Source organism: Lissotriton vulgaris, unplaced genomic scaffold (assembly GCF_964263255.1).
Source record: "Lissotriton vulgaris unplaced genomic scaffold, aLisVul1.2 SCAFFOLD_994, whole genome shotgun sequence".
Taxonomy (NCBI): domain Eukaryota; kingdom Metazoa; phylum Chordata; class Amphibia; order Caudata; family Salamandridae; genus Lissotriton; species Lissotriton vulgaris.
This window is the reverse complement of record NW_028253759.1, coordinates 769788-797303: the sequence shown is the minus strand read 5'-3', so window position 1 is coordinate 797303 and position 27516 is coordinate 769788. Positions and strand designations below refer to the sequence as shown.

The following is a 27516-nucleotide window of genomic DNA, read 5'->3' as shown; positions in this document are numbered from 1 at the left end:
TTGTATCAGGGATTGTATAAGAGAGTAAATATGTCTAAGAATATGTTTGAATAAGTAAGGTGTGTATAACTGTATAGTTGAGGAAATGGAGTGTGATTGATTCTTTCCATGACTGACTAGGTGTGTGAGTAACTCCATGGATGAGTGACAGTCTGTGAGTGTCTGTTTATACTGAGTGTATGTAAGGTTATATTAGAGTCTGAAGAGGTTCATTGTATTATCACATGAGTGATGTCATCAGTGATGTGATCAGTGATGTCAAATGAGATGTCATCAGTGATGTCAAATGAGATGTCATCAGTGATGTCATTTGAGATGTCATCAGTGATGTCATCAGTGATGTCACTGACCATGTCATGAATGATGTAATATGTGACATCATCAGCAGTGGATTGCGGGTGCGCGATATATAGTTAGCGCAACTAACTATATATGGAATTTCAATGGTTTTGTGCGAGTAAAATAAGGTTTTGTAAATGCGAATTCCTAACTATATATGGTCTATAACCTATGGTTTTTTCATTGAATATATATATATATATATATATATATATATATATGAGGGTACGAGGGGCCAAAAAGTGGAATCAGAGGAAGACTGTTATAAATAAGGGTACACTGAGCAATAGACACCGGGGTAGGCCAAAGAGAGACTCTTTGAGGAAGGAGACTGCATGCCCAGAACTAAAGGGTGAGGGAGAAAACAAAACATTGGAATGCAGGGAGAACGTCTAGGAGGTTAAATGACCATCAGGATTAGAGTCCAAGACTTTATCCTTGTTTTAGGAGGGTCGGAAGAAGAGTATTATTACTAGGCATGGCAATGCTTGAACTGCAAATACTAAGTGCAGGTACTTACTATCGTGGAGTATTCGTTTCCTAAAGAGAAGAGCCAGTACACTACCACTGAAAAATAATCGAGGTTGTGAAAATGAATGCCAAGTCCGTCTATTGTGCACACTTCCCTAGAGTACACTCAAAGACGTCTCATTCACGCTTTTCCTCATATTAATTACCCCTATTTGCTCAAAACATTTTTTAAAAACAATTTCCGATATTACCTGACAACTCCAGCTAGTAGCCAGTTTAATGCACTTACCATCTGCAAAATCCTCAGACTTACGTTTTATGCGAGTTGTTTTTCATGCACTGTTGCCAGATATTTGCTGAAAGAGTTTAACTATTTAACATTCTTCTGTTAGCAACTTTCACAGGAATGTTGCTAGTTTCAGGTATGGAGGCTCTCGAGTGGGCCTTGGATTATCACACGTTGGGCTGAGTTACAGTGCTTGATATGGGTTTCTGCATCAAACACTGTTCTAAATGTAGGCTGCATTTCAAGCTATGAGATTTCTCACGCAGAACACAACCAAGAATAGCTGATGGAAACTGAAAGTCAGGTTTACTAGGTAGGAAGAACTACGTGGCACAGATTCAATATAGTGGCTGCTATGGAGTCACCCCTGCCCAGCTGCTAGAGAGGTATCTCCTGAGAGGACATTCCACATTTCAAGTGACATAATTGTGTTATCTGCTTTTAAATGCCGTATGAACACAGAAATTAATAAAAAAATGTGTTTAAACATCAAAATATTGTTAGATTGAGACCAAAGGCCCAGTGTGCTTTCAAATGCACTATTCCCCTAATTTTTCCAGTAAAGTGATACTCCATATTAGGCCCTCTGCAGAACTGTAAAGGGAGCCCCCCACAAGAAATGATGACTAAGCTCTGAAAATAGCTCTAAACACACTCTTTAATGTGTTAGCTTCCCCCAAACCTTGGTGCTAGTTGCAGCCCTGTTTGTAATATACTTAGGCTTCCACTTGTCAAGTGCTTCAAACCAATGTTTGTTTTTTCATGACGAATGGGTTTCAGAGCCTCAAACTTTCCAACTAACAATGCAATCTAACAATGCAACTCAACAAGAATAATTTCCTTCTTAACTGCAAGGTTAAAAATTTAAATTGCTACATGTATATACCCATGTAACAGTACTTGTCACTCTTGCACTTGTCATTCCGCCTCAGTCATGGTTCCTGATCACTTCTAAACAGCACACAGCATCCTGCTTGACTGTGTCCCATCCCTCGTCCTTGAAGATGGCCACTCAAGTGAATCTGCACTGTGTGGGTAACCTTGGTGGTGCTATTACTGCCCTGTCTGAGGAAATGTGCACAGGTGCTGTTCTTGTATGTGAGAATCCTTGCCCAGCTAATGTCCATGATTACTTGGTGGTTTATGAGGATGTCTGCATGTCAGTCTTGTACATTAATGGTAGCTGGGCCATTTGAGTGAGGAAAGATTACACTGCTCCTGCCTGTACTGAGCGTTTGAGGAAAAATATGCAGAGTATTGTTCCTATGGGGGGTTACTGTGTGAGGTGCGTAAGAATATGTGTATTAAACCTTGCACCTGTTGTGGCCATATTGCGTACCTATTCTTAATGTTACAGAGCTGGTACTGTTGCTGAATGTAGAGAAACTAAATTGTGATTAAGAAAGCTTTCGCCGTTGCTGCCTGTTCCATAGCCACTGTTCTGTGCTAGGAAATCTTTAACACCACCTGTACATGCTGCACTGATGCTGCCCACACAACTTGTTTTACTTGTGAGCGAAGCCCGGGCGACTGCTGCTGGTCTCGCACTGTACCCATTTTGAATGGATAAAGAAAAAAACATAAGAAACCCATTTTCCCTATACAAAGTCCAAAACGAATGGTTTTGTCAAAGTTGACTGAATATTGAGCAACCAACTCAACTCTAACCCTCTACTCACTTCCTTACTTGACGGCTGACCTTCATGTTGGTCTCTCCACTTGTCTGCATTCAGATTGCTGTGCTGACTCCAAAGCCAAAAGAATCAGGAATAAGAGTTTCAATGCTTGTTGAGGTCTCCTTTTAAATACCCACTAGGCCCTTGAGATATTGATCTCCTTCGCGTAATGAAGACTACGCACTGCATAATTTAAACCTTTTAAGTAGCACAAACTAGAAGAAAATAGAATTTGGTAACCACTCTGCAGGTGTCAGACCAAAACAACCCCGTGTCCGTGACCGAAACATGCTCCGGGATTTTTCGTGTAACTGAAAATAAGGTATATACAGAGGTAGGCAAGATTCGGAATTTGTACATGTGCACATCCATTTCGATACACCACAGATCTATGTTGAAATTTTGCAAAGCCTTCGGATTTCATTCACTATCTAGAACAGTTTCAATTCCTCCAAGGAAACTTCTTCATTGTCAGTCACAACTGGCAAAAGAACAAAAGTACTACCATTATCTCTAATATAAACAAGGTGAAAGCTCTAAGGACCGACCAACTGCACTTAATGCTTTTATGTCTTCACTAAAGCGCCTGTACCGGTAACCAATATCTTTAGCGGTAATAGGCACTTGTAAGCCAAAGCTTTCAACATGGTTCTCTTTTAAATTAAATCTCCCTTTCAAGAGAAATTACAAAGCAATGTACTTACCCTTCTAACCTGACATCAGGTAAAGATCTGTTGAGCGCAATCATCTCACTCGCCATTAAATTGAACTGATTGATTTTAAACATTTCTTTCATCTTCTCTTGCTCCTCTTTGGGTATGACGACTGGCTTCCCCATCTCTCCTGGGCCTTCATGTGGCCTCTGTACTGGCTCTGGAACTAGAACAGCATAGATGTTGTTAGAGCAGATCATCACAGGAAAAAAATACTCCTGCATTCACACACTTTAAACAGCAAATACTGGCTTTACCTTATGTTTTATCATCTATTCCATAAGTGATCTCTGGAGCATTAATGTATTTGGTAGAGAATAAAGCAAGGCTTGATACAGGAAACAAGCATTGAAAAAACCAATGGGTCTTGCCGGTGAAATCTACTGGCTTCGTTAATGTTATGACCTCTGTGCATATGTGGGTGCAGCATCCATATTTGAATCTAGTTTCTATTGCTTTAAAACAATCCATTCAAAGATGGTCACTATAGAAATGCATGAATTCAATGCAGCCGTCTTTTATACCTTCACAGATGGTCGGTAGCTCTGGATTCATCCATTGAGGTCACCTTCAAACAGATTTTCTTGAAATAATGGAAAATACATTCAAAGCACGATGCTACAAATGTGAGTGTATTTGTGGTGATCATGTTTGAATCCTTTTTCTGAGAGTGTAAGGACATTTATCAAATCATGCTCATGGGCGGACATCTTGGAAAGGTTAAAAAATAAGGTTAAACAGCATGCCCTGGCCTGATCCAGTGGTAGGTAAGGCTTACAGAGTAAGCGGGTGGGGGCGCAAGCAGAAACATTAACAAAACAATAAGGCAGGAAACATTACTGGCACGAACGAGCAAGTCAAAGTAATCCAACTCTCCAACAAGGTAAGCCAAAGGAGAAAGGAAGAAAAATTACTAAAATGTCTTGTTTAAACAATTGGCAGAAAGTATATAATGCACATAAGATGTCAGACTCAGAGGACATATCTGAAGAGTTATTTAGCCAACATTTGGTTAGAACATAGAAATTCAATGGAGGTCACTATAGCAAACATATTGCTAAGTATTAAGCAGCTAAAGGAACAAGCATTTACAATGCAATGGTCTCGGCATTGTTAAAGTTAGAGCTATCGGCATTGCTCATTACTTTTATTTATGTTTTTGTTTTTAAAACATAAATAAATGGCATTGTCATTTACAATGCCAATAGCTTAATCGCTCGCAAATGCAAGACCTATTGCATTTGCACCCACACACAGAGACACACACACAAAGCCACACACACACACACACAAACACAAAGCAAACCACACACACATACAAAGCCACCCACACTGAGCAACCTACACAGAGCCACGCTCATAGAGTCATTCACATAGAGCCACCCACACACACAGAGCCACCTACACACACACACACAAACACACAGAGCCACCCTCACAAAGACAGAGCCACGCACACATAGAGCCACCTACAAACAAAGCTACCCACACAGAGCCACAAAAACAGAGCCACACAGACAGAACCACAGACACACACAGAGCCACACACACACACAGACAGACACAGCGCCAAACAGACAGACAGACAGACAGAGCCACACACACAGACAGACAGAGCCACACACACATGGCCCCGCTCTGGGGTTAGGCCAGAGGTCTTTAATCTGTGGGGCGCGACCCCCAGGGGTGTCGTGGAGTCCTGGGAAGGGGGTCGCAGATTCTGCAGAGTGCAGTTCCTGGCATTGGGCTGATCGAGGGTGCTCACAGCTGAGGCCTAATTCACACCGAGGTGTGAAAAACATAAACCCTCATTGAGAAGTAAAAGGTCTTTTAAAGACCTGTCAAGTACTCGGGTGTGACTGTGTGTGTCCCTGAAGCTGTTTCAGCCGGGCTCACATACACAGGCTCACACCCTTTGAGTGAAATGGATGATGCGCGCCCGGAGCTGTGGGTCCCGTGACACACGTTCCCCGCAGGGAGGCACAGAGATGCCCACCATGAGAGGGAAAGAAGAAGGAAGACGCAGAGAGATTCTGATCCCCCCTCCCTACCCATGAGAGAGGCACAGAAAAGGTGGATGGATGGATGTGTGAAAAGGTGGATGGATGGATGTGTGAAAAGGTGGGTGGATGAATGGATGGATGGATGTGTGAAAAGGTGGGTGGATGAATGGATGGATGGATGGATGTGTGAAAAGGTGGATGGATGAATGGATGGATGAATGGATGGATGAATGGATGGATGGATGGATGTGTGAAAAGGTGGATGGATGGATGAATGGATGGATGGATGTGTGAAAAGGTGGATGGATGTGTGAAAAGATGGATGGATGGATGGATGTGTGAAAAGGTGGATGGATGAATGGATGGATGTGTGAAAAGGTGGGTGGATGAATGGATGGATGTGTGAAAAGGTGGGTGGATGAATGGATAGATGGATGTGTGAAAAGGTGGGTGGATGGATGGATGGATGGATGAATGGATGGATGTGTGAAAATGTGGGTGGATGAAAGGGTGGATGAAAGGGTGGATGAAAGGGTGGATGGATAAAAGGTTGCATGGATGAATGATGGATGGATGGATGTGTAAAAGATGGGTGGATGAATGATGGGTGGATGAATGATGGGTGGATGGATGAAAGGGTGGATGGATGAAAGGGTGGATGGATGAATGATGGATGTATGGATGGTAGGATGAAAGGGTGGATGGATGAAGGATAGGTTGGTGAAGGATAGATGTATGGATGGAAGGATGAAAGGGTGGACGGATGAAGGATGGATGAAAGGGTGGATGGATGTATGGATGAAAGGGTGGATGGATGTATGGATGGATAAAAGGTTGCATGGATTAATTATGCATGGATGGATGTGTGAAAAGGTGGGGGGATGAATGATGGGTGGATGGATGGATGAAAGTGCGGGTGGATGGATGTATGGATGAAAGGGTGGATCAATGAAGGATGGATGTATGGATGGGAGGATGAAAGGGTGGATGGATGAAGGATAGGTTGGTGAAGGATAGATGTATGGATGGAAGGATGAAAGGGTGGACGGATGAAGGATGGATGGATGAAAGGGTGGATGGATGTATGGATGGATAAAAGGTTGCATGGATTAATTATGGATGGATGTGTGAAAAGGTGGGGGGATGAATGATGGGTGGATGGATGGATGAACGGGTGGATGGATGTATGGATGAAAGGGTGGATGGATGAAGGATGGATGGGAGGATGAAAGGGTGGATGGATGTATGAATGGATAAAAGGTTGCATGGATGAATTATGCATGGATGGATGTGTGAAAAGGTGGGGGGATGGATGGATGGATGAAAGGGTGGGTGTATGGATGGATGAAAGGGTGGATGGATGAAGGATGGATGTATGGATGGTAGGATGAAAGGGTGGATGGATGAAGGATGGGTGTATGGATCGGAGGAGGAAAGGGTGGATGGATGCATGAATGGATAAAAGGTTGCATGGATGGATGTGTGAAAAGGTGGGTGGATGAATGATGGGTGGATGGATGGAAGGGTGGATGGATGAAGGATGGATGTATGGATGAAGGATGGATGTATGGATGGAAGGATGAAAGGGTGGAAAGATGGATGTGTGAAAGTGTGGGTGGATGAATGACGGATGGATGGATGTGATGAGGTCTAACAGGTGCATTTATGGTTCTCAAAAGTTGGTGATGAGGAGTACCAGTTTCTAGAAACTTTTGTCGGAAGGGGGTCCTTACGCCTAAAAAGGTTTTATAAGGGGGTCTCGGCATCAAAAAGTTTGAAGACCTCTGGGTTAGGCTATGAGGGGGGCGGTGTCACTGAGGGCTGGCCCTGCATCCGAGGGCTGGCCCTGCATCCGAGGGCTAGCTCCAAGGGTCGGCGCTCTCTGTGTACACATTACTCGGTTTCCCGTGTGATTTAGAAGCTCTGCCTGTACTGCTTTGTGTCTCATTCACTGACAAACTCAGCGCCTGGAAGCAGAGCCGCCTGAAAGACATGCCTGTGAGTGACGAGGGTGATATTGGGGAGGAAATGTAGGGGAGAGCAAATGAGGCATCGACTTGAGGAATTAGGGTTCTGGAGTGTGGCTGTGCCTTCGCAGGGCTGTTTTGGCACCCCATGTTGCATGTGTTTTCCTTCACACTGGCCTCTCAGGTGACCCACACTCTTCAGTGTTCGACCCCCTCCGAGCTGGCACCTGCCCTTTTCACAGAAGACCCCCTTCTCCACTCGCACTGGTATATATATATTACCGTTTTTTTGTATACCATAAAATGGACATGTGCCAACTTTTTAAAAGTTTGTCCTTCTGAAAAAGCCCCTCATTCTAAAACAAGTCGATGCCAAAGTACAATTGATTGTGGGTTTTTTTGCGGATCCAAAACATTCCTCTTGGCTGAATATTTTCACATATCTGCACACACAGTCCCTAAACACGCCCCTCTGTGCTGCCTCAACGTTCTCACGCGAAGTCCTGAAAAATGGCTCCACACTACCTCACCCCGATACCCCAATATGTCGTCTTCCAAACTGCCTTCTTCCCTGCGCAACAGGTAGTATTCCCCCTGTCCCTAATACCGCGCCCCCACAAAATAACGGCGGAGGATTGAAATAGCCCTCCAGGCGCGGTGTCAAAGTATGATGAATCCGTGTAACAAAAGCGGAGAGTGGGTGAATGGATATCCATCGCACTCGTGAGTGACCGAGACCATTACCAGGGACCACAGTAAGCAAAAGGGAACGCCCATTGCAATAAAAAAATTAGCACGTCGCCTCGCAGACCACTGGAACCCCCTGTCTTTCGCGGAGTCCCGAAAAATGGCCCCCACACTACCTCACACCGATACCCCGATATGTCTTCTTCCATACTGCCCCCTTCCCTGCGCAACAGGTAGCATTCCCCTATCCCTAATATCGCGCCCCCACAAAATAACAGCGGTGGATTGAAATAGCCCTCTCCATCTATAAGCTGCAAAAAACACCCACATCAGGCGCGGGGTCAAAGTATGATGACTCTGTGTAACATAAGCGGAGAGTGGGTGAATGGATATCCATCGCACTCGTTATTGACCGAGACCATTACCAGGGATCACAGTAAGCAAAAGGGAACGCCCAATGCAATCAAAAAAAGTGCACATCGCCTCGCAGACCACTGGAACCCCCGTCTTTGCAAACTTGGGTAACAAGCGGGACTCCGTCTGTGCCAACTGCCCTACCCCAAAGCAGCACAACTTGCAATTAAACTAAATGGGTAACAAAGACAGTAAATCACACACTATGACCTAGGTCGCGCTGTAGCTTCCATTTGTGAGTGACTATACAGAATTTCTGGCGCGTCGCTCTCACCTGACCGGTAAAAGGCAGCTATATCAGCGTGCTCCTTTGCTGTCTCTTCAGGGGGCTCAGAGATTCACTTGCAGGATTTCTGGTCAAAAACGCGGATAACAGAGGGGTGAAGATATTGCAGCGCTTCCGAATGCTCAGTCTCTTCTCCATGTTCTTTTCAGCGGCCGGGGAGGCGGGGGGGGGGGCGGTTTCCTGCAAGAATTGTCATCACTGGCTAGATTGGAGACTGGTACACAATCACTCAGTTCCTCACTACCCGTCGTTTTGTCAATCTGGGAATGTACAGAGTAACAATGGATATCCATCGCACTCGTGAGTGACCGAGACAATTACCAGGGACCACAGTAAGCAAAAGGGAACGCCCATTGCAATCAAAATTAGCACGTCGCCTCGCAGACCACTGGAACCCCCTGTCTTTCGCGGAATCCCGAAAAATGGCCCCACACTACCTCACACCGATACCCCGATATGTCGTCTTCCAAACTGCCCCCTTCCCTGCGCAACAGGTAGCATTCCCCTATCCCTAATATCGCGCCCCCACAAAATAACAGCGGTGGATTGAAATAGCCCTCTCCATCTATAAGCTGCAAAAAACACCTACATTAGGCGCGGTGTCAAAGTATGATGAATCCGTGTAACAAAAGCTGAGTGGGTGAATGGATATCCATCGCACTCGTGAATGACCGAGACCATTACCAGGGACCACAGTAAGCAGAAGGGAACGCCCATTGCAATCAAAAAAGTGCACGTCGCCTCGCAGACCACTGGAACCCTCGTCTTTGCAAACTTGAGTAGCAAGCGGGACTTCGTCTGTGCCAACTGCCCTACCCCAAAGCAGCACAACTTGCAATTAAACTAAATGGGTAACAAAGACAGTAAATCACACACGATGACCTAGGTCGCGCTGCAGCTTCCATTTGTGAGTGACTATACGGAATTTCGGGCGCGCCGCTCTCACCTGACCGGTAAAAGGCAGCTATATCAGCGTGCTCCTTTGCTGTCTCTTCAGGGGGCTCCGAGATTCACTTGCAGGATTTCTGGTCAAAAACGCGGATAACAGAGGGGTGAAGATATTGCAGCGCTTCCGAATGCTCAGTCTCTTATCCATTTTGTTTGCAGCGGCCGGGGAAAGCCCACAACCCATCCCCCGCACAGAAAGGCAGCTCAGACATCTAGAAAACATGGAAGGACCCAGGAAAAGGGAGAAGGAGGAGGGGGGGAGCGAGGGAATCACTCACCACGCGGAAAAACAGCGTCCGGGGGCACTGAAGGAGATACTGCTGCTGTAGGTGCCATGGCCGTCGAGCTCCGTCTCTGCCTGCTGCTGCGTCTGTCAGGGCAAGTCACCTCTGTCACCGCGCATCGTCAGCCACCGTCCAGGAAAGTAGGGACCGGCCTGAAAGTAGGGACCGGCCTGTAATTAGGGACCGGCCTGTAATTAGGGACCGGCCTGTAATTAGGGACCGGCCTGTAATTAGGGACCGGCCTGTAATTAGGGACCGGCCTGTAATTAGGGACCAGCCTGTAATCGGGTGGCACGAAAAATGGCACAAACATGCGTAAATGGGGGCAGAGGCTCAATGCTCACCTTCACTGCGGTGAAACAAAAGGGCGGCCGGGAAGCTCTGAATTTTTCGGAATTGGGGGCGTGGTTTTGTGGTTCTGAGTGACAGACAACGTCACTGTCTAAAGAACGCAAAAAATCACGCCCCCAAATCCGACAAAGACGGGGCTTCTTTGGAGGGATGGGTCTCTCCTCCAATGGCTGGCCTCCATTTAGGAAGCCAGCCAATGGTGGAGAGACAGGGCAGGGAGGCGGGACCTTCTGCGCTACTAAGAGTCATTAAATCTCCGGCCTAAGACTGCGCAAGCGCAGCCTTTAAGGCCTCCGACCTAAAAAGGGACCAATATACCGTCTATCCCAAGAGTGAATATCTCAGCAATTCCCAAATCAAATCAATCAGTCAAAATTGCTTTATTCAATCAATTAAAATCATAAAAGCATACAAAGATACGCAGTTTTCCAAAAAGATAAAATCTATAACATTCCATAGGCCATGAGTAATACAATTCAGGGCAAAATATTTCATTGTAAAAGTGTACAGCGTAACAGAAGAATCTACTACACAAATGAAATCAAATAAAGATGCAACTTTCTATGGTTCTCAAAGTCTCATATCTCATTAAACATGGAGGTTAAAATATTAACCAAACGACCGGGTTTGTGACTGAGACCATGCCGCACCTAGCTCACACTGATTAGCCAGTTGTGGCACCAAATATACAAATCAGTAACACAAACACAAGCATTGGCAAAACTAATAGCTCTCGCCTATACCAGAGCTATTTTTTTTTGCAAAGCGGTTTTGCCATGTTGTACACCAGTGTGGCTGCTTTTTAGCATGGCTTAAAGTTCGTGGTGTGAAGTGTCCTAAAGTGGAGTAGGGGGGAGTGAGTGGAGTAGCAAGTTCAGTGGCAAGGTGTGTTGTAGAGTGCAGTGTTGTTGAGTGGGATGGGTTGGGGTGTAATAGGGTGAAGTGGATTGGAGTGGATTGTGGTATTGGGGTAGATTGGCTTAGAGTAGGTGGGTGTGGATTGGATTGGGGTAGAGTAGGATGCATTCAGTGGGGTGGATCAGAGAGGATGGACTGAATGGGGTGAATTGAAATGGAGTGGGGTGAGCTGGAAGGAAATTAGGTGACCTGGTTTGGAGTGGGGTGAGCTGGAATGGATTGGGGTGGGGTAGATTAGAGTGAGTGGATTACATTAGAGGAGGGTGGTGGTTTGGTGTGGGGTAGATTAGATTGGAGTGGGCAAGATTAGACTGGATTCAATGGGGTTGGCTGGACTGAACTGAGGAGCTGCTGCGCCTGGATTTCGAGTGAGGACGCCTGAGCAGAGGGACTGCAAGTCCCAGGGGGCCATTGTTATTTCCCGCACCTGAGCCTGCTTCTGCCTACCGCAGCCCTTATTACCTCTTGCCGCTCCAGCTACGCGGGAGCCGCTGCGCCTGGATTTCGAGCGAGGACGCCTGAGCAGAGGGACTGCAAGTCCCAGGGGGCCATTGTTAATGCCCGCACCTGAGCCTGCTTCTGTTGCTACTTAACACATCATAGCCCCCACTTCGTGGAACGCACGCGGGCGAAGCCAAGGGCGGGCCCGTCTTTGCCAGTCGGAGCCCAGACAAGGCCGGGCTGGGCCCCCCCTCTAAGCACCTCCATCGTGTAAGGTCAGTCGGATATTTTTACTTTTAAACCCTCTAAGATCATTCATTTTGTCCCTTGTGGACAGCCTGGGTCAAGTATTTATAGGTTCACCAAGATGAGTGGACGCAAAGGGAAAAAGCTAGGCGCACCTCACAGTGATCAATCGGGGACGCTTGATCAGTTCATCCTTAGGGCCACCTCTGTTTTGGAAAAGGAGATTAAGATGACTGAGCGCCGGCTATCTTTGGACTCGATATTAAACAAAAGATCATCTTTAGGGACAATAGCTACAGCTTGTTCACCACCTCACCAAGCTGTAACTTCTACCATACTTTCGATTAATACTGAGGAGGGCACTGAAGTCCCTAATCCCCCTGGACCAACAGAGGACTCCCTTAAGTCGCCAACGGCCCAAATTAAAATTGTCCCCAGTATGTCTACACGAGCATCTGCCAGGTCTCCAATTAAAAATAACACAACTAATCGATTGATCCTTGAACGGGCAGTGAAAAGGAAGCGAGGAGGAGGCCCTCAAAGGCCCTGCACAGCAAAAGTGGGCAGGCCAAATAAAACTGGTGGTCGTATTTTAGCTGAGGAGGGCAGTTTAACAGATAACGCCGACTTGGTTGATTTTGACTCTAATCATGCATCTGTGAGGGGTACTAATTTGAACTGTGATCAAGAACTGTGGAGGAAACTGGAGAGTACTTTAACAACTTTGCTAAACCCCATTACCTATAGACTGGTTAGGATGGAGGAACGTCTGGACAATTCCGAATCTCTGGTTAAGTCAGGCTTTGCTGCTCTTGAGGGTCTCCTTACTCATCCTAAGCAAATATTAACGAATAAAAACACCAACCAGGGGAATGTGGTGGCAACTTCGTGTGCTTTGAATATGCAGCCCACAAGTAGGGCAACTATCAAATCAACTGCTGTAATGATACCAACTAACCCAACCGCAGTAACAACTAATAAGTCAGCCGTTGTGCCCAGGGTTGATGCTGACCCAGGGAATCAATCCCTAGATTAATCAATCTAGTGAATCTTTCTTTCAGAACTGGTAGTGTTCCCACTGCTTGGAAGCGGGCCACTATTCTACCAATCCTAAAAAAAATGTCTCTTGACCCTTCCAAATCGGAGCACTATCGTCCTATTTCCCTCCTTCCTTGGATGGCTAAAATAGCTGAAGCTCACGCTAATAAGATCTTATCCCTCCACCTGCAAGAAGCAAACATACTGGATAACTCCCAGAATGGGTTTCGAGCCGGTCATAGTACCGAGACTGCTATTTTGGCGGTGGTGGAACACATCAGGAACATACTTGACCAAGGTCAGACGGCGGCACTAATCCTATTGGATCTAAGTGCCGCGTTTGACACGGTCTCCCACCACATCCTCCTATATCGCCTCGCTGAGGCAGGAGTCGGAGAACAGGCGCTTGAATGGTTTCGATCATTTCTTACGGGTCGAACCTTTAAAGTTTCTACTCCTCCCTATATCTCCGCCCCTCGCCCCATTCTGCAGGGAGTGCCACAGGGCTCGGCCCTCAGCCCCACCCTTTTTAACTTGTATGTTGCTCCGCTGGCGCAGGTAGCTGCTAGCTTTGGGCTTACAATAGTGTCATACGCCGATGACACACAATTGGCGGTGTCACTCAATGGCGATTCTCATATGAACGCCGCCACCTTTCAGGCAGCCCTCAAAGCGGTCTCCGGTTGGATGGCGAACAATCGCCTACAACTCAATGCCACCAAGACGGAGGTCATTCTCTTCGGTAGAGACAGCGAGCTCTGGGGAGACCAATGGTGGCCTTCTGAATTGGGTCCTGTTCCTACTCCTGTAACCGAAGTTAGAAATTTGGGCGTCTGGCTCGACAATCAATTGTCTTTTATTCCCCACATTAAACGTGTTGCAGGAACCTGTTTCGGCGCTCTTCAAAGCCTACGGCCTATTTTTAAATTTTTTGACGCGGACACCAGACAGATCATAGTCCAAGCTCTGGTGTTGACCAGATTGGACTATGCCAGTTCTCTGTTTCTGGGTGTTAACCAAGCTGAGCTTGCCCGTCTTCAGCGGGTACAAAATTCGGCGGCTAGGATGCTGGTCGGCCTCCCTAAATTTGTTTCAGCTCGTAGTACTATCCGTGACCTTCACTGGCTCCCAGTAGGCCAAAGAATTAAGTTCAAGGCTTTGTGCCTCACTTTCAAAATTCTCAAACTGGCCTCCCCCCCCATCCTCTCCCAGACCATCCTCCACTATGTCCCCGCAAGAGCTCTTCGGTCAGCAGGGTCTAATTTGGCCATTGTTCCTCGTTTTAAAAAGTCCAGAATGGGCGGACGCTCTTTTTCGGTGATGGCGGCTACTCTATGGAACTCTTTGCCAGCCTCACTTCGTTCCATCCACGATTTGTTTCAGTTCAGGAAACAACTAAAAACCCATCTATTCTCTGCTGTATAGCACTGTGTTTGGTCATCACTGTTGTGTTATGTCTTCTATCTCCAACAGCGCCGGGACGCCTCTTGGCTGCGGCATCTGCGCGCTATACAAAAAGTTAATAACATAACATAACATAACATAACATAACAATTTGCACAATCTACCGCAAGCACTCCAGGTGATGGCAGAGATATAACCGCTTTAAGAAGGGATAATATCTCCAATACTCGTCTCACGGATCCACAAGCCTGTAAACCCAACAGGACGGTAGGACCAAGAGGTTTGGGACATAATGCTGAACAAATGAACTCTTCGGTTCTTAATTTGCCTCCGCCTGCAACTCCCTTAGTAGTGGTTTTGAAAAATGTGCCACTTCTGCGGGAAACTCAGTCTGAAACCACAGATCAACTATTGTGTAAAGCTTTGCACTGGTTTAATATTCGACTTAGGGAGGTTGGGCTCGGGGTGGAGGGAGTTGACAAGTTTATGATTATGGCCAGACGAACATCGTGGATCAGCCCTTCTAGGAATTAAGAGCATGGTGATTGCGTTGTCAATTTTAATGTACATATAACAAAATTCCTGTTGGGTAGTCTGTGTGGAGTGAAGGGTAGATTTATGGATAGGGTCTTTATTGCACCATTAGGGTACTTTTATAAACCAGGGCCAAAATACACTAATGTTTTAAACCGATTGGAGATGGGTAGGCGACCCAGGGCGCATCCTGGATTAACCAATAGATCGCAAGAGGTCCCTTTGTCAAATAGATTTGCCCCTCTTTCCGACATAGATTCATGTGATTGACTACAACCATCCACCTCAATATTGGTAGCATGTTCTGCTTTTTCTCCAATTGCGGATTTAGATTTAGTGGATAGACTTCACGGCTTGGAGGACAAGAACCAGTATAAGGCCCCAACATCATCACAGGTTGACCTAGGGAGCTTGCATCATCCTGCATTTTCCTTATTAACTTGGAACATCGCAGGTTTGCTCCATAAAACCCTGTCCTCTAATTGGTCGTGCTTTGTTGGGGGGTACGATTTTATCGCTTTACCTGGTCTTTAGATGGGATTTGCCGCCCAGGCTATTTGGCTTATGGTAAAGCGACAATCGCAAACAGAAAGGGGAGACCTAATGGGGTACTGGTCATATGGGTTAAGCAACAGGCATCACTCCAAATAAAGGAACTATCAATAGACAGTCCTGATATACTTCCTCTTAAGATCTGTTCTAAGGGTGAGCCGGACCTTATACTAATTAATATGTATGTGCGAGGGTTACCGGGTGGGAAAGCCTCACCAACTATTGCCCACCTAGACACATTTATGGACAGCCTGGATGGCTCAAGTGTCTTTGTTATTGTAGGTAACTTCAACTGTTCATTCGAGCCATTAGGTATAGATGACTGAAGTCTTAGTATGGAGGAGGATCAGAATTGGGGGGTGCCTCTCCTTGCATTGAAACCAATTAATAAATGGACTGAGGCGGCGCTCCAATTGAAAAGCCTATTCTTAGGGCATGGGTTTAGAGCGACTAATGGGAGAACCCCCTCGGATGCGGAAGGTTGTGCCACATTTTCCAATGGGTTCAGAAGTAGTAGGATTGATTACATATTTATAAGTTTAGAACTTTGGGCTAGACTTGTGGATATGGTGGTTCACCACAGACCAGAGAGTGATCATTATCCGTTACTACTGACCCTAACTAGGATTGGATCGGACCCCCTAATGGTTGACGCTGTATCTAAGATAAGAGAGGTGATCATGTCCCAAGTCTGTCACCGGTTAAAATGAGCAGTGATCTCAGAGGATAAAGGTTTACAAATGCAGATTAGGTCATCCACGGAAGAGACCCTCACACTGATGAGTTCTCTAGATGCCAATGGTAATTGTTCCTCAGACCTTATGAAGATTCACGAGGAGCATTGTCTAAAATGTAAGTCATTGTTCACAAAAATTAGAAAACTGTATAACCCTCCTTTTAAAAAAAGTGTCCCAAGTGGTACAATGAGGCATGTGGTATTGCATTTCAACACCTCTCTAATGCAATAAAGACGGGAGTCAACCAACAGGTTAAAGTAGCAAGGCTAAATTATAAGAAGGTACAACTGAAGGCGAAGAAAGATTATGATGAGGACAGATGGGTGAGTCTAACTAATGCCTCAAATGGGAAGAACTGGACCAAATTTTGGGAATTGGTTAAATGGGGTAGTCATATGACCGGAACTACTCCAGTCAACAATGTCCCTCCCGAACTTTGTGTCCAGGACTTTCAAGGCCAATTTGCTTCCTCACTCAGAATTAGCACTAAGTACCCGAAGGTCAACGCTGAGGCAATTCTTGTCTTTACCAAAGGAGAGATAGACAAGAGTCTTAGACAGGGTGCCTGCAAGGAGGGCTCCTGGCCCAGATTTCATTCCAGCCGATCTCTACAAACAGGATAGGAGGATTTGGATTGAATATATTTCTATCATCGTAAATGCTATTGATAGAGGTGCGACCATATCAGACACCTGGCGAGGGGCCGAAATTATCACCATATATAACAAGCATTTGCAATGCAATAGGTCTCGCATTAGGAAAGTTTGAGCTATTGGTATTGTAAATGACAAATTTTGTATTTATGTGTTGGTTTTGAAAATAGCTAAATTAATAGCTTTGTCATTTACAATCCAATAGTTTTAACTTTCGCAAATGTGACACCTATAGCATTTGTAATGCAATATGTGTTGTATTTACGTGACTTAGATATATTGATATTACAAATAACAATGGCTTTTGTAAAAATAATTAATACTTAAATAAAAGGTATTGTAATTTATGATGCAATAGGTTAAACTTTTGTAAATAACTTTTGTGAAGATTATGTTCAGTGTATTTTATTGTGACGAAAATCCAAGAACAGAAGTGAAATATTAACATCGTTTTGTGACATTTGTAATAAAGCTTGAAACATTGAGAGAACATATTTGAACCAGTTGTTGTTGAATGGTCGCACAGATTGATGCTGTGGTGGCGCTGAGTGATGTTGTGGTGCCCCTGAGTGATGTTGTGGTGCCCCTGAGTGATGTTGTGGTGCCCCTGAGTGATGTTGTGGTGCCCCTGAGTGATGTTGTGGTGCCCCTGAGTGATGTTGTGGTGCCCCTGAGTGCTGTTGTGGTGCCCCTGAGTGATGCTGTGGTGGTGGTGCTGAGTGATGCTGTGGTGGTGGTGCTGAGTGATGCTGTGGTGGTGGTGCTGAGTGATGCTGTGGTGGTGGTGCTGAGTGATGCTGTGGTGGTGGTGCTGAGTGATGCTGTGGTGGTGGTGCTGAGTGATGCTGTGGTGGTGGTGCTGAGTGATGCTGTGGTGGTGGTGCTGAGTGATGCTGTGGTGGTGGTGCTGAGTGATGCTGTGGTGGTGGTGCTGAGTGATGCTGTGGTGGTGGTGCTGAGTGATGCTGTGGTGGTGGTGCTGAGTGATGCTGTGGTGGTGGTGCCGAGTGATGCTGTGGTGGTGGTGCCGAGTGATGCTGTGGTGGTGGTGCCGAGTGATGCTGTGGTGGTGGTGCCGAGTGATGCTGTGGTGGTGGTGCCGAGTGATGCTGTGGTGGTGGTGCCGAGTGATGCTGTGGTGGTGGTGCCGAGTGATGCTGTGGTGGTGGTGCCGAGTGATGCTGTGGTGGTGGTGCCGAGTGATGCTGTGGTGGTGGTGCCGAGTGATGCTGTGGTGGTGCTGAGTGATGCTGTGGTGGTGCTGAGTGATGCTGTGGTGGTGCTGAGTGATGCTGTGGTGGTGCTGAGTGATGCTGTGGTGGTGCTGAGTGATGCTGTGGCGATCGATAGAGGGAGGGCGATCGATAGAGGGAGGGAGGGCGATCGATAGAGGGAGGTAGGGCGATCGATAGAGGGAGGGAGGGCGATCGATAGAGGGAGGGAGGGCGATCGATAGAGGGAGGGAGGGCGATCGATAGAGGGAGGGAGGGCGATCGATAGAGGGAGGGAGGGCGATCGATAGAGGGAGGGAGGGCGATCGATAGAGGGAGGGCGATCGATAGAGGGAGGGCGACAGAGGGAGGGCGACAGATAGAGTGAGGGTGACAGATAGAGTGAGGGTGACAGATAGAGTGAGGGTGACAGATAGAGTGAGGGTGACGGATAGAGTGAGGGTGACGGATAGAGTGAGGGTGACAGATAGAGTGAGGGTGACAGATAGAGTGAGGGTGACAGATAGAGTGAGGGTGACAGATAGAGTGAGGGTGACAGATAGAGTGAGGGTGACAGATAGAGTGAGGGTGACAGATCGAGTGAGGGTGACAGATAGAGTGAGGGTGACAGATCGAGTGAGGGTGACAGATCGAGTGAGAGGGTGACAGATCGAGTGAGAGGGTGACAGATCGAGTGAGGGTGACAGATCGAGTGAGAGGGTGACAGATCGAGTGAGGGTGACAGATAGAGTGAGGGTGACAGATCGAGTGAGGGTGACAGATCGAGTGAGGGTGACAGATAGAGTGAGGGCGATAGATAGATTGATAGAGTGAGGGGCGATAGATAGATTGATAGAGTGAGGGGCGATAGAGTGAGAGCAATCGAGTGAGGGTGATAAATAGATAGATGGATGCATAGATGGATAGATAGATAGTGTGAGGGCGAAAGATAGATAGACAGAGTGAGGGCGATGGATGGATAGAGTGAGAGCGATAGAGTGAGGACGACAAATACAGTGAGTCCAATAGATAGATGGTTGTGTGTGTTGTGTTTGGGGTTGTGTGTGTGTGGTGTTTGGGGTTCTGTGTTGTGTGTGTGGTTGAGCGTGGTTGTGTGTGTGGTTGTGTGGGGGGGTTGTGTGTGTGGGGGGTTGTGTGTGTGTGGGGTTGTGTGTGTGGGGGGGTTGTGTGTGGGGGGTTTGTGTGTGGGGGGGGTTGTGTGTGGGGGGGTTGTGTGTGGGGGGGGTTGTGTGTGGGGGGGGTTGTGTGTGGGGGGGTTGTGTGTGGGGGGGTTGTGTGTGGGGGGTTGTGTGTGGGGCTGTGTGTGTGTGGTGGGGTTATGTGGGGGGGTGTGGGTGGGTATGTGTGTGTTGGGGTTTGTCTGTGTGGGGGGTTCGGGGTGTGTCTGTGAGGGGGGTTGTGTGTGGGGGTTTTAAGTGTGGGGGGTTGTGTGTCGGGTTGTGTGTGTGGGGAGTTGGGTGTGGGGGGGTGTGTGTCGGGTGTGTGTGTGGAGTTGTGTGGGTGGGATTGTGCGTGTGGTGTGTGTGTGGGGGGGTGTGGGTTTGTGTGTGGGTGGGTGTGTGTGTGGGGGTGGGGTTGTGTGTGTGTGTGGGGGGTGTGTATGGGGTTGTTGGCTATGCCGATGCTTGTTATAACACTGAAACACACACATGGGCCGCCACAGCAGAAACGCTTTTGCAGCTGCTGAGTCACCCTTCTCACTCCGTCATATCACTGTTTTGCTAATCTGTCCAATCTCATCACATGAATGATCAGTCAGCAGGGAGGGTGTGAAAGAAAAATGACGAATGAGACAAACAACCAGGAAATACTTTCGGAATAAACAGCCTTAAACAAACACCAGCCCGACACACAGGGGGGAGCGAAGATTAAGGGTGGTCTGTGCGCAAGTCAACAAATTAATAGGCAGGGCCAAGCCTGAGCCCACCTAATGAATACCCGCGAAGGGTCAGCTTGAGCATGAGCCTAGCACCCCAATATTTTGCATATAAAAAGTGTAACAAACAAAATGTAAAAATATGGCTTAGTCAAAAGAACCAAGATCCAGGTTAGATATTTTGTGCCTCCTACACATGGCCTGTATAGTTAATATACATACATTATTAGAGTCTATTCAGCCATTTACTAGAAATGATTTTACACACGCTGCTTTTGATTAAAAATATAAATGCTGATGTGAAGCCCCTACCTTGAAGGCGCCCACAGGACCTGTGCAGGAAGGGTGTAAGGAGTGAGGGAGGGGTCGGGCAGACTAGGGAATGGTTGCGGGAGGAGGAATAAGGAAGTGTTCGCACTTGCTTAAGAAAGGCTCCGTTTGTGCTCAGAGGGTGGGGAGGGCTTGTGATGCGAAGCAGGAGGGGGGAAGCTTAATGATAATGCCGAAGTGGAGGTCAGCATTCACCGTCATTATCTTCAGTCCGTACCGCATTGATGCGGACTACAGACCGGTTCGAGTCTCCCTTTCGCAAACCACATATGGAGCAGCAGCTAGAAACATACATAAGTAAGGATTCAGATCACATGTAGAGAAACTGTGCAGATAAACTGAAAAAGAACAGGCAAACACACACTGTGGTTGATACCTTGAAAATGTGCCGTAGTCATTTCTATACCACTGAACCACACACATGGGCCGCCAAAGCCGAAACTCTTTCACAGCTGCTGAGTCACCCTTCTCACAATAAACACCAGCCGGATACACGGGGAGGGCGCGAAGATTAGAGGTGGTCTGTGGGCAAATCAACAAATTAATAGGCAGGGCCAAGCCTGAGCCCACCTAACGAATCCCCCCTAAGGGTGAGCTTGAGCATGAGACGAGCACCCCACTATTTTGCATATTCAGCCATTCACTAGAAATGATTTTACACACACTGCTTTTTAAAAATATAAATGCTGTTGTTAAGCCCATACCTCGAAGGCGCCCACTGGACCTGTGCAGGAAGGGTGTAAGGAGTGAGAGAGGGGTCTGGCAGTCTAGGGAATGTCTGCGGGAGGAGGAACAAGGAAGTGTTCACATTCGCTTAAGAAAGGCTCCGTTTGTGCTCAGAGTGTGGGGAGGGCTTGTGATGTGAAGTAGGAGGGGGGAAGCTTAATGATAATGCCGAAGTGGAGGTCAGCATTCACCGTCATTATCTTCGGTCCGTACCGCATTGATGCGGACTACAGATCGGTTCGAGTCTCCCTTTCTCCCAGTGCCTATTAAAACAAGCAAACCAAAATGTGGTGTGTTCGCTGAGCTGTAGCTTACTTAACAATCTACTGAGACTGCTGTTCCAAGGACCATTGCCAAATGCGATGCCTGCTCGTCTCAGCTTGGGAAGCTACGTTTCACTGAATTTTGTGGTTTCATTGTTTTGGTACAATTTCATGTCTGGTTTTTTTTGTGGTGGGTCACGTACCACAATGAAATTCCGATACGTTATTCTTTTATTCTGTTTAGTACACGTGAAAACACAATTTCACGAATTGCAGCTGTTTTATTATTGGATTCCACAAAACAGGAAAAAAAACTCCGGTCTGCAAGCCACCACCGTCGCAGACTTTAATAATAAGAGCAACATAAGAAGGCGTGCACTCTGTTTTGTGGAATAATATAACAAGTTGTGAATGAAAGAAGGGACAGAGAGGAGGAAAGGTGGGAGGGAACACCCCCTGGGGGAAGCTGGCTGGGGAGGGGGGGAGAAATCCAAGTAAGGCTGTGTGCGGGGAGAGAGAGGGGAGGTGCTGGAGCTGGGGAACAGATGGCCGTGAAAGTTTATGGCCCAAAAGCGCGTGCCAGTGGCCACGTGAACTCTAAGAAAACCGCATAAAAAAACCCTTGGTTTGACGAGTATTTTGAGCACTTGAATTCTCTCCATTTTCCATTCCTTCGGAATGGAAAAGGCGAGACCTAAAAAGGGAGACTGCATCAGTCCCAGCAATTATAGGCCGATAAGCCTAATTGATAGTCTACAAAAAAATAGCTGCAAGACTTGTATTGGGTAGAGTTAATGAATGGATTATTGATCAGAATGTTTTAGCTACCTATCAAGCGGCCTTTCGACCACACGTGAGCACGTTTTTGATTTACGATGATCTATTGGTCTACAGTGATTTTAGCAGGAGGAACCCTTTAAGCAGCATTTGTTGATTTAAAATCAGCATTTGATTTAGAACCTCGCTATAAGCTGTGGGACTCATTAAAGGAGACTGGGATGCCTTTAGAAATCCTTGGTTTTATTATCAAACTGCACGAGGCAAATTATGCCCAAGTAAGATGGGGGCAGCAGGGTGAACTGTCTGATCGTTTCCCAGTTAATAAAGTTGTGCGGCAAGGATGTGTCCTTGCTCCTACTCTCTTTTCCATATTTATAAATAGGGTTATTGCATATTATTCTAATTTTACAACTGATGCTCCATCTCTTGCCGGATCAAGGGTTCCATTATTAAAGTTTGCAGACGACACATTAATTTTATCAAAAACTCAGTCTGATCTACAACGTGCCCTTGATCAATTTATAGTTTTCTGCAATGACCATGACCTGGTAGTGAATGTCGACAAGACCAAGTTCATGGTATTGCATGGATATAAATCTGTTAGAGGCAGAGTAGTTATGGATAATGCATCATTAGAGCAAACCGATACCTTTACCTATTTAGGGGTAACTATGGGTAGGAAGAGGAACTGGGCACCCCAACTTGATCTTTTAGTTCTTAGGCACAATCAGCTAGAGGGAACCCTATTAAAGGAATATAGATTGTCGCATACTAAACCTATAGGGGCAGCTATAGCAATTTACAATAGAAAAATCAGATGCTCCATTATTTATGGCGCTGAACTTTGGGGGTTTGAAAATTGATCACCCTTAGTTCAAGCGCAAAACAAGTTTTTAGGATCCCTGACTGCCCTTCCACAATCAACACCTATTAAGCCTCTGCTCTTAGACCTAGGTTGTACTTCCTTTGATGAAGTCGCAGGTATTAGACTCTTAGCTTACTGGAGGAGACTGTGGACCACCACAGAACTGGCACCTTATGCTAATGCAATGATGCATGTCAGGAATGCTGACTTGGCTTCTAAAATTACATGGCTCCAGAAGATTAAGTATAACTTGTACGAAATAGGCCTTAGCCATCTGTGGGATGACCCAGTAGGGAATATATTCCCAAGTAAAAATTATTACAAAGAGCTTTACTGGGATATGATGACTAAGAAGACCCGGTCAAGGGTGAGTAGTACGTCCCTCACAGGTGTCTTATGGCCATAAGTTTGTAACGAAAGCAGAACCATATTGGAATTTGATTACGAAAACTGAAGATAGGAAACTATATCATCAATTCCGTGTGGGTACTTTTCCGTTAAGATCGTTTGTTGCAAAATGGGATAAGGCCTCAAGCACTAATTGTCTATTTTGCCATACTAAGGAAGAGTCAATTTCTCATCTACTTTTTGTGTGCCCGGCTTATATGGGCCCTCGCCGCAGGTGGCTCAAGCCATTGTGCATTAATCTTGGCTCTAGATCTTGTATGACAGTTATGCGCATCCTGCTAACGAATACTCGCGCAGATATAGGTATTGCAAAATTTCTGAGTTGGTCTTGGGCGTTGAGGAGGAAAAAACTGGTGGCCGTTGAGGAACCAGATCTAGCAATTGACTGTGTTAACGCAAATTGTCCTCTCTTTAAAGAGTAACTGCAGAGAAATGTCACATATGATTGATTTTATTAGGATTTGATAATGTTGGTATTAAATTTTGTATGAATTGTTTGTTTTTAGGGTGTTAAACCTTATTGACACTTTACGTATGTATTTTTTCATTTATGATTGCAAATCATCGAATAAAGACTAATGAATTGACTGACTGAACTGGGGTAGGAGTGGATTGGGGTAGAGTGGGATGAACTGGATGGGGTGGATTAGATTGGAGAGGGATGAATTGAAATGGAGTAGGGTGGACTGTGGTGGAGGTGGGTGAACTGGAGTGGGGTGGATTGGTTTGGACTGAGCGGGCGGATTGTTTTGGACTCAGTGGGCGGATAGAGCGGGACGGATCGTTTTGGACTGAGCGGGCGGATTGTTTTGGACTGAGCAGAAGGATTGTTTTGTATTGGAGTGGGGCAGATTGGAATGGATTGGGGCAAATTGTAAAAGGAGTAGATTGGATTGGGCAGATTTATGGGGAGTGGAGAAAATTGGAGTGGGGCTGTCTGTTTTGGATTGGGGCAAACTGGAGTGGGCCCGATTGTTTTGGATTGAGTGGGCCAGATTGTTTTGGATTGAGTGGGCCCGATTAATTAGGATTGAGTGGGGCAGATTAGATTGCTTTGTTTTGGACTGGAGCGGGGCAGACTGCTTTGTTTTGGACTGGAGCAGGGCACAATGTTCTGGACTGGAGCGGGGCACACTGTTTTGGACTGGAGCGGGGCAAACTGTTTTGGACTGGAGCGGTGCAGATTTGGGTGAGAGTATTGGAGTGGGGTGGATTTGACGGAAGTGAGTGTTTTGTATTGGAGTGGTTTGGATTGGAGTGGGTTGGATTGGACTTGTCTGGTCTGGGGTTGATTGGACTGGTCTAGTCTGGGGTAGATTGGATTGAGTGGGAAAAACTGGTGTGGGGTGAGATGGAATGAAGTGGATTGGGGTGTACTGCACGATTTTGTGTAAAACCATAATTTCAGAAATTACACATAAGAAAACAAAGTAGCTTTGCAATAAAATAATCTTCAATTTTTTAGAACAGTGCCCACGAGCAAAAACAAAAGAAAACACAAGTGCAAAGTGAGAAAAGAAGACCTGACAAAATAAACAAGCATTGGAAATGCAATAGGTCTCGGATTTGAGTTAGAGCTAATGGCATTGTAAATGGCAATGTCTTTTAGCCATGTGTTATGGAGTGTACGCATGTGGTGTGTAGTGGAATTGTGTGGGATGGATTGGAATTGTAGCAATGGTGGCATGCTGCGCTTTAGATGAATATGTTTAAAAGTAAAGTGCACCATACTGCGATTGCTACAATAGTTAATTGTGGATGCATTAACAATTGATGTGTGCACTGATGGCTGGTGGTGTGTGTGCCTGTAGAAATTGTGCACTGACGGCTGGTGGTGTGTGTGCCTGGTGGAAGCGTGCACTGCCGGCTGGAGGTGTGTGTGCCTGGTGGAAGCGTGCACTGACGGCTGGTGGTGTGTGTACCTGGCAAAAGCGTGCACTGACGGCTGGTGGTGTGTGCCTGGTGAAAGCGTACACTGACGGCTGGTGGTGTGTGTGCCTGGTGAAAGTGTGCACTGATGGCTGGTGGTGTGTGTGTGTGTGTGTTTGGAGAAAGCGTGCACAGACAGCTGGTGGTGTGTGCCCGGTGAAAGCGTGCACTGACGGCTGGTGGTGAAAGTGTGGTGGTGAGAGTGTGGTGGTGAGAGTGTGGTGGTGAGAGTGTGGTGGTGAGAGTGTGGTGGTGAGAGTGTGGTCTTATGTGTGTGGGTGTGGTGGACTTAGTTTGGGTTTTCGTACCCTGCACACTCACACACTCACTGTTCGCCCTGCACACACGCACACTCCATGTTCGCCCTGCACGCACGCACACTCCATGTTCGCCCTGCACGCACGCACACTCCATGTTCGCCCTGCACGCACGCACACTCCATGTTCGCCCTGCACGCACACTCCATGTTCGCCCTGCACGCACACTCCATGTTCGCCCTGCACGCACACTCCATGTTCGCCCTGCACGCACACTCCATGTTCGCCCTGCACGCACACTCCATGTTCGCCCTGCACACACACTCCATGTTCACCCTGCACACACACTCCATGTTCACCCTGCACACTCCATGTTCACCCTGCACACTCCATGTTCACCCTGCACACTCCATGTTCACCCTGCACACTCCATGTTCACCCTGCACACTCCATGTTCACCCTGCACACTCCATGTTCACCCTGCACACTCCATGTTCACACTCAATGTTCACACTCACACACTGCTCACCTTACACACACACTGCTCACCCTACACACTCTCACACTGCTCACCCTGCACTCACACTGCTCACCCTGCACTCTCACACTGCTCACCCTGCACACCCTCACACTGCTCACTCTCACACTGCTCACCCTGCACACACTCACACTGCTCACCCTGCACACTCTCACACTGCTCACCCTGCACACTCACACACTGATCACCCTGCACACTCACACACTGATCACCCTGCACACTCACACACTGATCACCCTGCACACTCACACACTGATCACCCTGCACACTCACACACTGATCACCCTGCACGCTCACACACTGCTCACCCTACACGCTCACACACTGCTCACCCTACATAATGCGAAAAGACCTAGCTCTGCTCTTTGGCCTGTGTTGTAATCGTACAGTAGGTTGTGAGTAGTTGTGCATGATTGGTTGGGGTGTCCCCTCCTTGCTGCTTCCCTCACCGTGTTCAGCTGTTCTTTGTTTTAGCTCCTGTGTGTCAAGCTCCTGTGTGTCAGTGCACTATGTAAGCGCACAAGCATACCCTGCTCTCTCTGGAACACTCACCATGCAGTCACTCTCACTCATGCAGTCACTCTCACTCATGCAGTCACTCTCACTCATGCAGTCACTCTCACTCATGCAGTCACTCTCACTCATGCAGTCACTCTCACTCATGCAGTCACTCTCGCAGTCACTCTCGCAGTCACTCTCGCTCATGCAGTCACTCTCACTCATGCAGTCACTCTCACTCATGCAGTCACTCTCACTCATGCAGTCACTCTCACTCATGCAGTCACTCATGCTGTCACTCTCACTGTGCTTATGCTCCCTCATGTCTTGATTCAATTAAGGACTCTCTTTGGCCAAGCTTGCTGAGGCGGTCCCTTTGGGTTACTTGTGCCTTGTAAGGTTGTAAATCATTCAGCAAGTGTCTTTCTCTGATCAAACATCATTAAATAAATCATCCTCCACGGCCACATCGAAGACCTCCATCCTGCTAAGTTTAGATGTACTAATGGAGTTTGCTAATTTAATATATAACCTAACAAATTCTCCTATTGCTCACCAATGGCTCTGCACACCTAATGACCAACATATAGAGTTAGGAGTGAAGAAGGAGACAGGAAAGAATACTTACATGGCACTACCCAGTAAATACATTACTGCAATATTGTGGCTTGAATGGATAGATTGACCCGGATTAATAAATAAAATAAACATCTTTCTGCATGCTCCAGTGGCTATGCTGAGCTGCAGAGTGCTTGTACAGCAAAGACGCATTGGCTAAATCCTAGCTCGTTTGCGTTACACTCTGCAGACGAGTTGGTAGTGTGTCTGTTCACAAAGGGTGTCTTTGCCCTTCTTTTTTAATACTT

General features: G+C 46.7%; 1 long non-coding RNA gene across 1 annotated transcript in view; it reads right to left on the bottom strand.

Annotated features, from left to right (window-relative positions):
* Positions 1–570: 570 nt before the first annotated feature.
* The window catches only part of LOC147660779 (uncharacterized), a 204560-nt gene continuing 177614 nt past the window's right edge, over positions 571–27516 (bottom strand). The window contains exon 3 of the long non-coding RNA XR_015306189.1: positions 571–3651. This is a non-coding gene — a long non-coding RNA (uncharacterized LOC147660779). The remainder of the gene's footprint in view (positions 3652–27516) is intronic.